The 18,501-nt window shown below is 34.7% G+C and overlaps 1 pseudogene; it reads left to right on the top strand.

Moving 5' to 3' along the window:
• Positions 1-18,296, top strand: part of LOC120193152 — a 34,798-nt pseudogene extending 16,502 nt beyond the window's left edge.
• The last annotated feature ends 205 nt before the right edge of the window (positions 18,297-18,501 follow it).

Raw genomic sequence — 18,501 nt, 5'->3', positions numbered from 1 at the left:
TTTATACATGGATTTGTGTCATTGCATCATACATCATTTCATACATATATACATACATACATACATACATACATATATACATACATATATACATACATACATACATACATACATACATACATATATACATACATACATACATACATACATACATACATACATACATACATACATAATTCTTACATATTTTTCAAGAAAAGAGGAGAAAGAAAAGTCATAATTCAAGCCTCAAATGGAGGGAATTACATTAAGAGCGACAAAAAACTCAATAATTAAGGAGCCCAATGCACATAATAACCATCATTTTTTAAGTGGGGCATGTTACCAAGCTAATGTGCTTTTTTAGAAACTAAGTCTAATTTTCAAAGGTTTATGGACATTATGGACTTTTTGAAAAACTAAACTTGATTTGCAAAAGCTTCTTACTTAGTAAATCTTTCCGGCCATCCATAAGACCTTCGGGTAGGATGTTTTCACGTCTCTCGAAAAATGAGAAAGGTTTCTCATTTAAATATGAAAATTGAAGTTTTTGAAAAGTAAGAAAAGTTTCTTACCTAGTAAACTATTCCCAAATTTGGTAAGTCCTTCAGGCAATCAGTAAGTCTTTCGAGCATGTTGCTTAAATTCTTCGGGTTTTCTATAAGCATCTCAATCAAGATTATAATTCCTTCGGGCAATCCATAAGTCTTTTGGGCAGGATGTTTTCACATCTCTCAAAAAATGAGAAAATTTCTCATTTAAATCTGAAAATTTATTTTTTTAAAAGTAAGAAAAGTTTCTTACCTAGTAAACTATTCTCAAATTTGGTAAGTCTTTCGAGCCATAAGTAAGTCTTTTAAGCACGATGCTTAAATTAGTCAGGTCATCTATAAGCCTTTCGAGCAAGATGATATGTCCTTCGGGCCATCCATAAGTCTTTCGGGCAGGATATTTTGCATGATTTTCCAAAAAATGAGAAAATAATTTCCAAAGTTTCTATTTAAGTTTCTCATGAAAAATGAAATTTTTGAAAATGTAACCAATTCAGATTTCCATGCTTGGTGACGGCAAGACAAGCTCCCACAAGAGAAATCACTTTCCTAAGATTATCCTTCCAAGATTTTCAGGTATGATGTTTTCAAATTCTCAAACACATACTAACAAGAGTTAATGTTTAATTTTCTTATTTGATATGCTTGAAGACAAGAGAAGGAAATCGAACTTGATTCAATCTTCCTTGAAGAACAGGGGAATAAATCAACTTCCCCATATATGATTTTCCCTCCAGAAAAAGTGGAACATATCCCCCCTCTTTTCAAGATTTGATATTCTCTGAGTAGTAGTGGAACAAGTCTGCCTCGATTTAATCTTCCCTGAGTGACAGTGGAATGAATCAACATCCCTAGATCTGATTTTCCCTCAAGAAGAAGCAGAACAAATCCCCCTATTTTCAAGATTTGATATCCCTGTGTAACACCATCTCCCGTATACCTTTCTGTATATGAGCTACAGATGTCACATCATTTTTTAAACAGTTCCTCATTTGAAAACCAGTACTATTTTGTTTCATTTATAAAACATTTTAATTTACTTAAAATAAAACATACATTTAATAAGATAAACAAGAAAAAGGGAGATTCAACATTTTACCATTTATAGAAGTTTAATTCAAAAGATTTTCAAAGAATTTCTTTCTCTAAACCTATTACATGCCAACTAAAATACATCAAAGTAGACATGTAAGTCGTACTGTTACTGACGAGGTGATTCTGGCTTGGATGTGTATTGATCTCCTTAATCAGCGGGTATTCTACCTACGCATGCAATAAATATACGTTAAGTATTACTTAGTGAGGCATACTTAATCATAAGTAAAATTCTAAACACAATTTATTTAATTTCAATTCACATTTCAAGAGATTCTTTCAATTCAGTAAACACTCTATGGTTTACATCGGTAGTGCTAATACCGTCATTTCTCAACCATTACTATAATCTATGTGGTTTGCATATCCATCATTTAGGATCAGTGAATGTCTATAATGTTGATGTAACATCTTTAACTCATATTTTGAGACGTATATGGGTTATGGGGTGTTGTAGTGTGGTCAGAGGAATTTACGTGCATCTCGGACAACGTAATAACCTATCTGGTACGTGGTAGCTTCGGGGTAAGAACCAGAATTTATGTGCATCGGAACTTATAGCCCTTATTCTACCTCAGATCCTCGAGAGGTTAGGGTGAGGTCCAAAATTTACGAGCATCAAAAGCTCACATCTGTACCTATTCGAGCATAAGGTATGGTTTTAGAATTTACGTGCATCGAAACTTGTTCAAATATGACCTGGAATTTAAGCGCATCGGATGCGTACCAAATAGACAATATTCGAATATTTACAAACAAAGAACGATCATCATAATGCTAGAGTAACTCGGTTATCGTAGTCATTTCTCGAGCATCTTACAAAGGCCCTTCTTATGTCAACCTATCTGCTTGATTTCTAGGTGAGAATTGAGTTAACTTGTTTGTTTTCACTTGTTTTGAATACTTTTAGTTTATACGAACTCAAAACACCCAATCCCAAACCTATAAACCAAATAAATTAAATCGACCAAAAATCACCGTCAATATTGATAATAAGAGAATCAATACCGACCCCTTGGGTATCGATACTCACCTTGAGTATCGATACTAAAAATAACTTTTATGTTTTGGAAAGTGCCTTGGGGTTATCGATATTCCCATGAGTTTCGATACCAAATATGGTTTCGATGTTTTCAAAAATGCCTCAGTATCGATACCAACCCTTTGAGTATCAATATTGGGCCCTGAGTATCGATACTCATTGAATGGGTATCGATAATGTCCTTATAACATTCTTGGGTTCTGCCTTTCACGAAGAATAGTATCGGTACTGTTCTTCCAATACCGATACTGGCATACTAGAATACCCTGTTTTAGGCACTAAAATTCCTTTAAATCTCACCCATACACTCCCCTAATACTAGAAAAGCTTATTAAAGTCTTGTTTGAGGTCTTAAATGTTAAAAGATAAAAGTTTTCATGCTTACAAACAACAAAAAATGAATCTTCCCATGAAATTACTCTACCATGCTTACATAAACAAAACATACCAAAATGCACATACAATTACCTACATGTAATATGGTCAAGTAAGAATCATGTTACCTTGATCCCAAGCTACTGAACATGCTATTGAATCACCCCAAGTGTCAGTTTCTCCTTACCTCTTGCCTTAGAGCTCTCACCTTTCTCTTGCAGTAATTAGAACAAACAAGATGAGTTATTAACTTATAGAAATACTTGGGGATAAAGTTGGAAACGTTTTAACAACCTAAAACTCTCCCAAAACAGATTGAATACTAGGATTCAATAAACCCCTTAAAACCCCACACTTGAAGAACTAAGCCAAAAATTATAAATAAGGGATTGAATGAAAGCTTGAGAGATGAGGATTGTAAATAGTACATTAGAATTTCAAATGGATGCTTGAAACTCTTAAAGTTTCTTACTTTCACTTGGCTCTTGAAGGGGAAAGAAACAAATAGAGGAGAGAAAGAAGAGATAAAGTTTAGATGAAAAGGAGGTGAATAATCAGACGTGACATCTCCAGCAATCAAGAGTATTCAATCTTTCATTTGAAAACTTGGATAATTACTCTCATAGTCCTTCCATATTTGGCTCTAGAATAAAAACCGCCTTTTCAAGGGATGATCAGACTTATTCCAAGCCCAAATCAAATGTTATTTGGGTCAAACTCTTCATGATCTAAGAGGATTTGTTCTAAGGTAGAAATAAAATACAACTAAAACTCTTAACCCCGAATTCAGGGCTTTATAACTCTCCCCTCTTAAAAAGAAATTTCATCCTCAAATTTTACCTAAATAGAAGAGGTGTGAATACTGAAGTTGTATATCCACTTCAGGTTCCCATGTCGCCTCTTTAACGCTATGGTTCCTCCATAATACTTTCACTAACGGTATCCGCTTGTTTCGTAAATCCTTAACGTCTCTAGCAAGGATTTAGATAACTTCTTCCTATTATGTCAGATCTTGCCTTACCTCAACTTGTTTAAGGGGAATAATATAGGAAATATCATATTGGTATCTTCAAAGCATAAAGACTTGGAACACATTGTGAATGCGCTCTAACTCATGAGGTAAAGCTAACCGATAAGGCACCGACCCAACTCTATCCAAAACCTCATAATGCCCGATGAATCATGGGGTAAACTTACCCTTACATCCAAAATGGAGTACCATTTTCCATGGAGAAACCTTGAGAAATACCTTGTCTCCCACTGTGAACTCTATGTCATTACGCTTCAGATCGTCATACGACCTCTGTTTGTCAAAATCTTCCTTCAGAGGACTCTGAATAAAATAAACTTTCTCTTCAATTTTTTGGATCAAGTTGGGGCCTACTATTTTTCCCTCACTGAGCTCCGTCTAATATAATAGAGTCCTACACTTGTGCTCGTACAAGGCTTATAGGGAGCCATCTGAATACTTGCCTGAAAATAGTTGTTGTAAGCAAACTCCACCAAAGGCAAATGATCTTCCCAATTACCTTCAAGGTCCAAAACTCCATGCAACACTTTCCAGAATTGAGAAGTGAATCGTAGATCTCTGTCAAAAATGATCGAGATAGGAACCACTTGTAGTCTCAAAATTTCGTGGGTGTATAATTGAACTAATATCTCCAATGTGTAGTCCATATGAACTCGAAGGAAATATGCAGATTTGGTCAATCAATCCACTACAACCCACACAACATCGTGCCAAAATCTCATTATTGGTAGACATATTACAAAGCCCATCATCACTCTCTACCATTTCCACTATAAAATCTGAATAAACTACAATAATCTTGAGGGAACATGATGTTTCTCCTTGACCTACTGGCAAACTAAGTACTTAGAAACAAATTCAGATATTTCTTTCTTCATGCTCGGCAACCAATACAATGGTTGGAGCTCATGGTACATCTTGTTTTTTAACTGGATGAATGGAGAAGGGACTACAATGTACCTTATGAAGGATCTTGTCATGAAGCTTTCTTTTTATTGGCACGAATAAATGCCCTTAAAAGTACAATACGCATCCATTATGTAACTCAAAACCTGGGGCCTTACCTCAGAGGACTTGCTTTACTCGGGCCATCAATCGCTCATTCGAACCTTGAAATCTCTTAACTTTACCCACTAACTCAAACTTAATTCTCAACTCGACCAAGAGACAACTTGAATCCATCAAGCTCAAATGATCTAGTAAAGCTCGTAACTCTACTACGGTCTTCCCGAACAAGGCATCTGCAACAAAGTTTGTTTGCCCGGATGATAATCAATCATACAATCGTAGTCCTTCAGAAGCTTTACCCATCTATGTTGCCTCAAGTTTAGTTCTTTATATGTGAGAATATACTTAAAAATCTTGTGATCCATAAAGATGTGATGTACACTTATCTCCAAATAAGTAGTGCCTTCAAATTTTCAAAGCAAAAACCATTGCTGCGAGCTCCAAATCATGGGTAGGATAGCTTTGCTCGTGAGGCTTGAGCTGTCGAGACGCATAGGCCACAGATTTCCCTTCTTGCATCAAGACATAAACCAAACCATTTAGTTATACATCACTAAACACGATGAAGTCCTCACCCAACTCTGTTTGTGTCAGAACGAGGGTTTATGTGGGGATTACGTTCAACTATTGAAAACTCTCTTGGAGCTTATCATTCCATATGAAGAGAACTCTATTTTGAATTAACTTTGTCAACGATGATACAATCATAGAGAAACATTTGATGAAACGGTGGTAGTGCCCCTCAAGGCCTAAGAAACTACGCACCTCAATGACATTCTTAGGTGATTCCCACTTTAACACTACCTTAATTTTCTAGGGATCAACTCGGATGACATCAGTTGCTACCACATGACCCAAAAATGCTACTTCGGTCAACCAAAATTCGTACTTCCCAAACTTTTCATATAATTTATGCTCTCTAAGCATCTGTAAAATGATACGAATATACTAATCATGCTCTTCATCAGACCAAGAGTACAACAGAATATCGTCAATAAAGACCACGACAAACTGATCAAAGTAGGGATGGAAAACCCAATTTATTAAATCCATGAATGTCGTCAGGGCATTAGTGAGTCCAAACGACATCATGAGGAACTCATAATGGTCGTACCTTATCCTGAAAGTGGTATTGGCAACGTTGGCATCCTTGACTTTCAGTTGATAATACCCTGATCTCAAATCTTTTTTGAAGAACAAACATGTGCCCTTAAGTTGGTCAAACAAATCATCAATTCAAGGGAGAGGGTAACGACTCATGATCGTCAACTTATTTAGCTGCCGATAGTTGATGCACAACCTCATCGTCCTATCATGTTTCTAAATAAAAAATATCAGTGATCCCCAAGGTTAAACATTCAATCAAATAAAATCCCTATCTAACAACTCTTGAATTTGATTCTTTAGCTCCTTCAACTATGTTAGTGCCATACGATAGGGTGCAATGGACACTGGAACCTCACATAACCTCTATGCTGAAATCGATCTTGTGGTCAAGAGGTAACCCCGATAACTCCTCCGATAACACATTGGAGAACTCTCATACGATACGGATGTCTTGAAGTGTCAGAAAAGAAACTCGCATATCTACAACATGAGATAAGAAGACTTCACACCCCTGACTCAACAACCTCTGAGTCTTAATCAGCAAAACGAATTTGGTAGTGCAACTCGAACTCCCACTGGTCATCACTACCTTGGTTCCAATATCCTTGCGATGTTTAAGTTGTCTCACCTTACACCTCAAACTTGCATCATGCTAGGTAAGCCAAACCACGCCTAATATCACATCAAACTCACGAAATGGTAGCTCCATCAAATTGGCTAAGAATACCTCACAATGTAGCTCTACGTGGCAATGAAGGTGAACATTGTCAACCAACACGTCTAATCCTAAGGGACTAGACACTCTGACCCCTATTTCTAAATCCTTAGTCAAGATATTCCTCTCTTGAATAAGGTCATAGCATAAATAATAGTGGGTGAAACCCGAATCTATTAATGCAGTGTTAGGAATTGAGAAGATTGTGAATATACCTGAAATCACATCAACAACACCACACTTTTCCTGAGTACGCCCGACATACTGGCGCGATGCTACTCGAGGCTCCTAGACGAACTCAGATATAGTGGTACCCCTACTGTACTACCCTGAACTAGCTCCACTACCCCTTGAGAATCCTCGACCTTGCTGAACATATAGGAAAAATATCTGAGATGATGTAGGGGTCAAACTCTGAGCTTAGGGAAAGTCTCTAACGAAGTGATCCAAAGAACCACAATCGAAATAACCTCTAGTCGCTCAATAACACTCTCTAGGATGTCTTCTACCACAGGTTGGTCACACTGGATAATCTAGTCCCTATCTAATCTACCAGTGCTAGATCTGAAATCTAATGATAAAGGTCTCCTCTAAGAGTCAAACCTACCTCCACGATTCGATCTTTGAGACGCCTCTCTAGATGGCCCTGATGGAGGTCTCCCTGAACTTTGGGGACCCTTGGCCCTCTTAGTTGATGACTGAGGTGGCTTATATATCTTTGGATCCGTCTGAATCTAACCCACCGAGTCGTTCACCACTTGAGCTTTCTTGTTCAGAATCCTCTTACAGTTTTAGCTTCTAGGGTCAGCTCTACAAAGATGTGAGGATAATCGACTATCAGATAAGTCTGGATGTCCAAGTGGAGGCCCTATCTGAACCTCCTATAACGGCAAGCCTCAATTAAAATGAGCTCTGAATTATACTTGATCAGCCATAAAAGGTCCTTCCTGTACTCAAGTATGGTCCAATCACCCTGGGTCAGGTGTAGAAACTGGTCATGCAAATTGTCAGTGTGGGCCTCGCTGATGTAATTCTCCTTAAACTATATCAGAAAAATGATCCTAGGTGAGCAACTTTGGCTCCATCGCCAACTCTACGGTCTATCACCAGTCAATCTATCACCCTTTAGAAGGGCGGTGATGTACTTTAGCTTACCTTCGGGAGTAAGATGCAGCTGACAAAGGGTACTGACCATATATCAAAGCCACTGATATGCGGAGATGGGATAGTTATATCTAGATTCATAAAAACATGTCATCATATAGTTTGAATCCTCTCGACCAAGGACTCCTGAGGTATAATAGCTGGCTAAGCTGGAGGTACTATAAGGATGGGGCATCATAGATGGATTCAGAATGGCTCAGACAATCTTCCTAAGGGTAGAGGTCAGATTGTGAAAAAAATATCACCTCATCGACACTAGCACCCGTAGGTGCCTCATGATCAGAATATAGGGCATACTCGTCACTGAAATCTCCAGCCAAGGAGGCGTAACTCTCATTCTGGCCGTCATGACTAGGGATCATATCATCGGTTGTGATCAAATCCTAAAATTAGAAAGGAAAGTGAGGTCACTATCGTCATTCCAGAAACTTAAGTATTCTTAACACTCTAGAGGCATGTACTCACAGAGACACTTACTGACTCTGACCCGTAGGTACTATGAACGACTAAACCTGGACGATCTGATACCACTAAATGTAACGCCCTAATCTAGTCTTACCCGGAGATTCATGGATTACGATGCCACATGTAACTACCAAAATGGTCAACGCAAAAATTTCTTTTCAAAAACATTGATAAACATCAAAATCATTCATCCAACATAGCAATAAAATTTAAATCAAAGTTTACAAAGTATAAGAGTCCCCCAAAATATTTACAATACGACAATAAATTTTAGATCAAAATTGAAATAGATTTATGACTCGAATATTAAAAGGTCTATGTAGAATACATACTCACTAAAATAGACTCGTGATATACTCCACATGTAACACCCTAAACCAGTACGACAAATAGTCAACTTATTATAGTTCTACACGGAACCATCGAAGTGGTTGGACAACATTTTTTCTCATTTCTCTTAATTTAAAATGACCTTTTTTCATAATAAAAAATCAACCATAAAAATATAATTAAAAACTTTACATTGGGGGAGCTCCCAAACTTACAATATTTATATTCAACATAATATATACCAACTGTTAAATAAATTTATGACTTAACTTTACAACAACGTTTATGATTATACATGCCCTTTGAAAACATGAGACGTACTCTGGTTTGTTCTTGGTCTAGACCTCGATCTCTAAAGCTCCTCAACTTCTCCACCCAATTTGCGTAAGGAAAAAAATTTTAGACACTGAGCTAACTATCTCAATGCCACACTAACAACTAGAACATACTATAAGTGTATCACTGAAATGCTCAAGCTATTTAGTCTACTGCTTTAGTGAGTATACTTGTATACTCACTCTCTACTCTACGGTATACATCATAGTGCGGCTGAGGGTTCTACATCTCGGAGCTCTACACACCTCTCTAGTCTACCGAGGATGATTACCCAAAATCTCTGTATCGGTCAGTACCCTCGGCTAACCCATCCATTGTGAGTGTAGGGCCTTGGCCCTAGTTAGTCAGCTTAAAGTGCCTTGCACACTCCATAAGAATGTCCAGACTAAATTTATACTTTTGACACTGCTAGCTTTTCTAAAGGAACTCGGGTGTCATGATCGTTTCCCGAGCATTCAAATAAGGCTAGTCTTATTTCATCCTACATTATCTCGTTTCTAACCATGAATTAAGCATTATTATTGTTCTCACTTAAAGTCTTATTCAAGAGTAATTATAATATTTTTTGGAAACCTCACTTGCTTATATGATTCCTCTTGATTTTTAACTAAAAACTTAACCTTTGTATCGATACTGGCCATTCAGTATCGAGACTCCTTCCTCAGTATCGATACCTTGCCAAGGTATCGATACCCCCAGCTTCAATACCTTCAAAGATAAAGGGAAGCATCGATACTCAAATAGGAGTATCAATACTATGAACTTGTCTATCGATACTCCCTAGAGTACCAATACCAAAATGGCATTCAGGAATCCCGGTATCGAAACCAAACCCTCTGTATCGATACTCCTTTATGGGGTATCGATACTGCTCTTTAAAAACTCTAGATTTAAGCTTTCCTATTATCGATATTGACCCTTTAAAATGCCTTATTTGGGCACAAATTTTCCCCTAAAACTCCCCTATTTTTCCTACCTTAAGGTTTCCCAATTGTTGTTAAAGTTTTACGTGATCGTATGGGTCATAAATAAGGCTCTAATGACCCACATTAAATCTACCATTAATATACAAGTTTGGATTTTTTGAATCCCTAAAACCTCATAAGAACCCATTTTTGAAATCTTAACCAAAACTTGAGATTTTGAGCTTGAAATGAAGCTTGAGGAATAGAGATTAAGGTTATTACTTGGTTGACTCTAACTAGGCTTGAGATTCAAAAAGCTTCTACCTTTTTGCTTGCTTTATTGAAGAAAAAGAATAAAGAAGAGAAGTGGAAAAGTAAGAGTATTAGGGAAGCTTGGGTTCACATGAAGTCCTCTAAACATAAGGGGGTTTTATCCTTTAATACAAGCTATGGTTATACTACACTTTTGGTCCCTCTCCTTTTAAATCCAACTTAAAACCATCACTAACCTTTAACTCTTAGTCCTAACTTAAGCCCAATACCCTTTTGAAGTGGTCCAAACTAGTCTAGAAAATTTACTAGGCTCGACTTATGGGTCTCAAGTTGACCTGAATTACTGACCCGAGATTCAAGGTATTACAACTCTCCTCTCCTACAAGAAATTTTGTCCCCAAAATTTCCCTAGAGAAAGATTTCACTTTTAATATGTATTGGGCATCTACGACAGCTCTTAACCACTATAACATATAATCCTAAGGATTGTACATTAGGTCAACTATGGTGGTAATTGGAATAGGAAATAGTGTAAGGATACCTGAGATCATGTCATCCTCTTAAGCTCGGATCGCATACTGACGGGAGGTGACTCTAGGCTCCATACTAGCTCCAGAATGAACTGAACACCTGCCAACATGACAAGAAGAACTCCCTCTTCTCTGAGGCCTTTTGCCCCCTTGAACTAACGGAGCTACGTATGTAGAGTGTTTGTATTGTCTATGGCTAAGAAAGAATCTGAATAAATATTGCCATATAATCATCCTAGACTATTAAAAAAAATTATTTAATGATATTATATATATTAAGATAATTTTCCTGTTAATTTAAGATAGTTAAAAATCAATTTGGATGTTAGTAATTGTATTTTAATTTATTTACTAAATTATATTCAATTAAATTAACTTGGAAATGATCGATTAAATAAAAAATGTAATTTAATGATCTTATATTAATAGGATAATTTTCCTCGATTTAATATAGTTAAAAATTTAAAATATAAATGAAATACTAGGTAAAACAGTGAAACAAAATAACAAACCAAGAAATAAATCTTATATTTCTTCTTAGTTAAATAATAATCAACTATAACTTCTAAAAGAAAAGTTATATTTATCTTTTGCTTTTTTCTTATTTAAAGAAATTATAAGTACTATAAGAATAAATCTTCTAAAGGTCAGAAATTTAATAAGCACACTCATTTTAGAATTATTAAATTAATGGAAAATTGCAGTGAGTCTATTTATTCAAATAATTAAGAATGTAACTATGCTATTGGAAATGATCGTGAGAATTTTTTTTTATATAATTTTATCTGTTTGTTTCATGAAAAAATAATTGGTCACGTGACTTGTAATTTTTCAATAAATTGACTTGCGCATTACCATTTGGAATTATCCTTGTTGGAGAGAAAAACTCAACTACCTCTATAGCAACACAATTTATTTTTTTATTTTTTTTTAAAAATAAATTGTGCTGGTATAACACCTTAATCTTATCCATAAGATATGATATTTCTAGTGTCTTATATTTAGATTGAAACAACCACCTATTTTAAAATCACTGAAAATCTAATCAAACATCTTGATGATCTTTGAAAACATCTATAATGAATAATAGTTAATAATTTAAAAGAGTTTATACATAAATCAAAGTTCAAAGTATGATAAAGTATAACCTAAAATAATACTAGAGTTCACAAATTGAATTATTAATAAAATTTTATAAATACACATTTTCCTTCATGTAAATCAAAAGAGGTACTATGAAAAAGAGAGGTTGAAAATCTTTCGCCGAAGATGTTCCTCTAAAAACTAGCACAATTTACAAACCTACAAATGAAAATATTCGAATGTGATAGTACTTTTCTACTATATTATACATGCAATTAAAAAATATAAGCATGTGCTGCAAGTATAATATTGGCATAATCGCATGTCATTATTACATTCTTTACTAACCATAACATTTTTTAATAGCTTGAGAATTGGGATGATTACATTATTTACTAACCATAACATTTTTTAATAGCTTGAGAATTAAGATGATTACAAAGTAATATTTGTTCATATATTAATATGATACATTAGAATCCCATATTTAATGTTAGTATTGATACCAAATATCTAATATTAAAATTAGTATTGACACTCTCTCTAATAATTTCCTAGATTTTTAGTATAATGTCCTAGGGTATGGATATCGTATAAACCAAATACCATTTTTTTATGCTTGAAAATTACATTCAAATGCTTGAAAATTACATTCAAATGCTTGAAAATTACATTCAAATGCAAAAGAAGTATAATAATGGTGTAAGAAGGTTGTTCAGTCTTTTCCTCAATCTCCGCCTTATATATGTCGATTGTCTCGAATCTTAAAGTGTCACCCGTCATCTTATTATTTGTGGATCAAAGTTCACAAAAGCTTTAGGATGATGTTCATTACCATATGAAGAACTATGGGGGAGTGGTTGTGGGACTTGAAATGACATGAAATATCGGTTTACGAAAGATCATTGTAGAGACAAACAGTAAAGTATTCAAACTTTTGATGTAAGGTGCGTTTGATGGATAGAGTATGACTGATGATACCATATGTCGTATGGTTAATTCAGTAAAAGTAGCAGTTGCATTTTGACCAGATTCTAAGAGAACAAAACAGAGTTACAAAGATGGCATGAAACCTCCCATTCAAACTCCACAGTTTTGAAGATCCTCCGGCGGAGATAGGAAACATATTGAACGATCGAAGAAGAAACATAATAAACTAGCTTTGATCTTTTATACCTTTGTGTACTAAAAAAAATGATTTGACCGTATAAACTTCAGTGAAGTGACATTATGATGTGTTCTAAGTGTAACCGTCTTATAGTTCCTGCCTTGTATGAGTCAATACCCAATACTCGCTAGCCTTAACGTAGGGGTGTTCAAAACTGGGTCAGGGTATCATGTTTATTAATTTTTATTTTTATTTTTTTTTAAATTATATTATTTTTAAAAATATATATAAAAAAATTCCAAAATTTAAAGTTTTATAATATATAATTCACAAATAAACTTCAAAAATTCAAATTACATAATTGAAATTTTTTATCAAATAATTAGTTTCGAAGTTAAAATATATATTTTAAGAAATAATTTAAATGTTAATGTGAAATAATTTAAATGTTAATGTGAAATAATTTAAGAAATTAAAAATTTAGAATATTATGGTATAAAAATTTAAGAAATTAAGAATTTAGAATGTCATATTGAAATAATTTGAAAATTATAAATAAATATTTAATATAAAATAAAATAAAAAATTATATATAATAAACCAGATATCTGGTCGGCGAGTACCTGGTTAAGTAACATTTTGTCACTTGGACCCAACTCGAATACCCGAAAAATTTAACGGGTCGGGTACCCGGACCGGAAATTAGGTTTTTCAAAATAAATACCCAATATTTTTAACCGGGTCGGCGGGTAGTTGGGTCGGGTCAACGGAGTCGGGTTTTTTATAACACACCTAGTCTTAAGTTTCATCTGCAATGATGAAGCTATGTTCCATCTGTAGTAGGGGTGTTCACTATTCGATTTTAACATAATTAACCGACCGAACCAAACTAGTTCGGTTAATTTGGTCAGCTATCGAATTAGTTCGGTCGGGGAACGATTAATACTTTTTTTAATATTTGATTAACGGTTAATTCGGTTCGAAATCGGTTAATTAACCGAATTAAGCAAAATTTTTAAATATAATATATATTATAAATATTATAAACATATTTTAAGCTCAAACCCATTAAAAATTAATATCCATTATTTTTTAATCACACTAGACTCATTAAATTATCAATACCTAATTACCTTTTATCTCAAATAAAAAAATATATTATATTTAAAATAATCTAATTATAGTAAATTATAAAAAAATCGGTTAATTAGGCTAACTGACCGAAATAACCGAGCTTTGTTCGGTTCGCTCAATATATTCAACAAAAAAAAATCAATTCGGTTAACGAATAAAGAAGAAACTTCAGTTAATTCGGTTAATGATAATTCGGTTTAATTAGTGACCGAATTAAATGTGTGAACACCCCTAGTCCGGAGGATAATTACCTTAAAAATTTATTAAAAAAATATTAGAATAAATATCTGCTGAAATGTTTTAAATTTTAGTTTATTTTAATTTTATTCCCTGTTTTCTTTTTTTAATTACACTTTACCTCCCTTGAGCTGACATCTTAACTTCATCCTTAATCATACGTCATGCTGCTATTGGTGGATCAAAGGTAAGTGTGCACGTGAATCGAAAGATAAAAAATAATTACTTGGAGCATGATTACTCGAAATTACTCAAATTTAATTATTTGATACAAATTTTGGTTAACAAAATTCATTTTGTAACATCCCAAAGTTCTGATTTAACCGAGAGGTAAGTGGATCCCGTGAATTTTATATTTCAAGTCATTGGGCCGAGTTGAGCTTATTTGGGTCGGTTTGGAGCCCAATTAACCATAAAAAAGGAATTTTTGTTTAGTAAAAAGGGGAGAATGACCAAAAGCGTAAATTGACCAATTTTAAAGAGATGAAGGTTTTTCATTTTCTTCATTTTCTTCTTCATTTCTCATTTTCATCTTCGTTCCCCCTCCAAATTCCATTAAAACAAAGCTAGAGAAAAGTTGTGGGTTTTCTATCAAATTACCAAGGACTGAGTGTGTCTAAGCAAGGAGCTTCATTTTGGGATTCTAGAATCAATGTAGTGTATTTCTAATCTTTTGGAGTGTTAAGAGTATCATAAATACGAAGATATGCTATGATTTGAGTATTTAAGCATTTTATGGTTTATATTTGATTTTATGATCAAATGACATTATAGAGATTTAGAAGACGTTTTTATGCTACTTTAAGACCCTAGTTAACTCACTAAAGTTTTATCACATGATTAGGAACCCAACTATGGCCTTTAGAATGTTTATAGGTGATTTCTTGAGCCTAAATAACTATTTTAGGGTTTGGGTATTGATATTGGGATGAACATTATCGATACTGGTTGAATTGGTGCAAAAATTAGGGATTTCATGCATGGAGTATCGATCCTGCCCCTAAAATATCGATATTCAGAGTGATAATATCGATACTGAACCCTAATTTCAAAAACATAATGCATTTTTGGTACCAATACTATAGGGGTATCGATATTGCAAGTAGAGTATAAATACTACTCACTTTGAAAGGTTAGTTTTGACCTCTTCAAGTCCCGTAAGAGCGATGGATGATCCGTAAGGGTAGACCTTAGCACGTAAAGGATGTAAATGGTTAAAAGGGTCCAATTTACATTCTTAAGAGTGGGATATAACCGAGATAACCATAGTAGGCGTAACACATTTAAGTTCCTTTAGTCGAACACGTAGCGAGTATCTAAGAATAATGGATCATTACTGAGGATGTACCGGCAAGCTATAGGACGATGTCATCAGACTATGAGCCAGCGGAGTCGTGAAATGTAGAAATGTCAACAAATGGTGGATGTGTAGTCGCCCCTCTAATTCAAGGGTAAATTAAAGGAAAACGTGGTAGGAGTAACTAGAGTGACGTTACTCAGAGTTGAACCCGAGTTAGGTATCGGGCTAGCTATTAATATAGCTAGTGATCAATAAACATAAAAGTCATCGTAAAATCCCGAGAACGAGTATAGACTTCATCAGATGCAGAGAATGACTAAAACACCCTTAAATATCGAATGACTAGAATAGTGCAGCTTAATAAATAATATTAGCAATTGACTAATAAGCCTTCACATAACGTTCTATATTGGAGAACGAGCAAATTAGCAGCTAGGAGGAACCAAAATATCTTAAAATAACTAACGAGATAAGTATAATAAATCTAGCCTTTGTGTGACACTTGGGAAACAGATAGGACACCCGAGTTACTTCAGTAGTAGGGAGATTGTCTTGTTGGTTAGTATGTCCATGTATATATCATATAGAACTACGTCACTTCTTTTGCCAGTTTGGCGTAGATGGCCCAAGACTCAATGGAGTAAGTTGGCGGGGTGTACATTTTTTATATAGGATCTCACCTCAATTAACACACAGGGCGTAGGTAGGCTAGAAGGGTGTTTGAGCTTTGAGATGTAGCCCCTTAGCGGCTCCATGATTCTTATCTCAGCTTTGAGATGTAGCCCCTTAGCCGCACCATGATGCCTACTGTCGAAACGATCATTGCAGCTTTTTAGAGCTATGGCAAGGATTGATCCAACTTAATTTTGGGAACATGCTAGGTTTTAAAATAAATACATAAATAAACAAATTTAGAGTCGCCACCGGCCTTTGGGTTAGGTAGGTCGAATACCTAAAAATACCTTTTAAAATAATTTTAAGAAAAATAATTTTAAAAGATAAAAAAATTTGATCTGCGCTTAACTAGAAATTCATTTTGAAAAAGGATTCGGGAGTCGGTTACGTGTGAGAAAGGATTAACACCCCCCATAATGTCCAAAATCGGTACCTAAACGATTATACGTCATCTAAATATTAAAATTGGCAAATTTTAAATTATGATATTTTTTAGAAAAAAATAAAATAAAAAGGGATATTATTTTGTATGAATAATCCTAAAAAATACCTCCCTAGTCAATTAAGGGGGTATTTTTATAGATTCTTCGTACAAAACAATATTATCCTAAATTTCAGACACAATAAATATATAAAAATAAATTTATTTGAAACATAAAAGACATTATTTTATTCGAGTAATCCTTAGAAACATACTCCTTGTTAGTTAAGGGATACTTCTTTAAATTACCAATATAAAATAATGTATGAAAATTTTATTTTAGTAATAAATTTAATAATATGTAAATAAAGGATTAAAATAATAAATATAATAATTTTGGGGATTAAATTATAAAACTACGAGAAATCAAGGTCACCTATGCAAATATTTTATATTTTTAGTTACTTCAAACATAAATGAACCAATAGTATTATTAAAAATTAAAAATATTAAATTGGAGGATTAAACTGTAAAATAATAAAAATTCATGATCAAAATGTAAATTATTAAAATTAAATGACCAAATCAGATATTACCCAAAATACATATAAATAAAGGTAGTGACTAAAATAAAAATGAAATAAATTTTGAGATCTAAATTAAAATACGTATAAATTAATTTCAGTGACTAAAATGGAAATTTACAAAACTAGAATGACCTGGAGAAGGGTTTACCCATGCACTAAAACACAGAAATCCCCTCCCCAAAATGACGTCGTGTAAGGAGGGATATATTTACCATTAAACCGGCCCTATAAGACCTTCATCTCTTATTTCTCATTTTCCACTCTCTCTCTAAAAGAGAGTTCTCTCGCCTCTCTCTATATTTCCTCACTGGATGGAGGCCGGAAAACGCCAGCCACCATTCGTTGGCAATCTCCGTCGCCGCCCACGGTGGCTAGTGACATAAAAACACCCCCAAAATGACCCTTTTCCTACTCTAAACTCAAATACGACCTTCCCTCGTCCTAAAAACACCTACATCGCCCTAGATCTAAGCAAGACCGAAGGTTTTACCTTCGGTTAAACAGGAGTCTCCGGCAACGCTCGGCTTCTACGGTGGTAAGCTTATCTTCTCAACTGTTTTTCTTTCTATTTCTGTTTGTTTTCTAATGATTGTTTCCTCTTTGGTTGGTTGTTTTTTTTGTCTCAGTTCTCTCTGTTTTGCTTTTTTTTCCAGGTGGGTTCCTTATATAGGAACCCGTGGCCCTCTCTTCGAACCCTGTGAGTCATCGGGGCTTGGGAGTGACTCACCTAGGGCGGCGCCGATTTCTAGCTGGGTGCATTTAATGCACCCAAATTTTTCGGATTTAGCCGGTGATATCGACAACGACAGTGGTGGTGGCTTGAGGAGTTGGACGCGTCCAGAATGACTGGTATTGACAACGAGCTGCTAAGTATTAGAGTAAAAAACCCTAATTTGTTAAAATCAAGACCATTAGATCTCTTATAGATCCAACGATTGAGGGTGAGCGTTGGCTGATCCTTTAGTAGAAACCCTAGGCGGGTTTTGGGCATGTGACTTGGGTCGGGTTATATGGGCTTCGGGTTGAGCCCGATTTGGGTCCACCTGATATG

This window comes from Hibiscus syriacus, unplaced genomic scaffold, assembly GCF_006381635.1.
Source record: "Hibiscus syriacus cultivar Baekdansim isolate YM2019G1 unplaced genomic scaffold, ASM638163v2 tig00116989_pilon, whole genome shotgun sequence".
Classification (NCBI taxonomy): domain Eukaryota; kingdom Viridiplantae; phylum Streptophyta; class Magnoliopsida; order Malvales; family Malvaceae; genus Hibiscus; species Hibiscus syriacus.
This window is presented reverse-complemented; position numbering and strand designations above follow the sequence as displayed.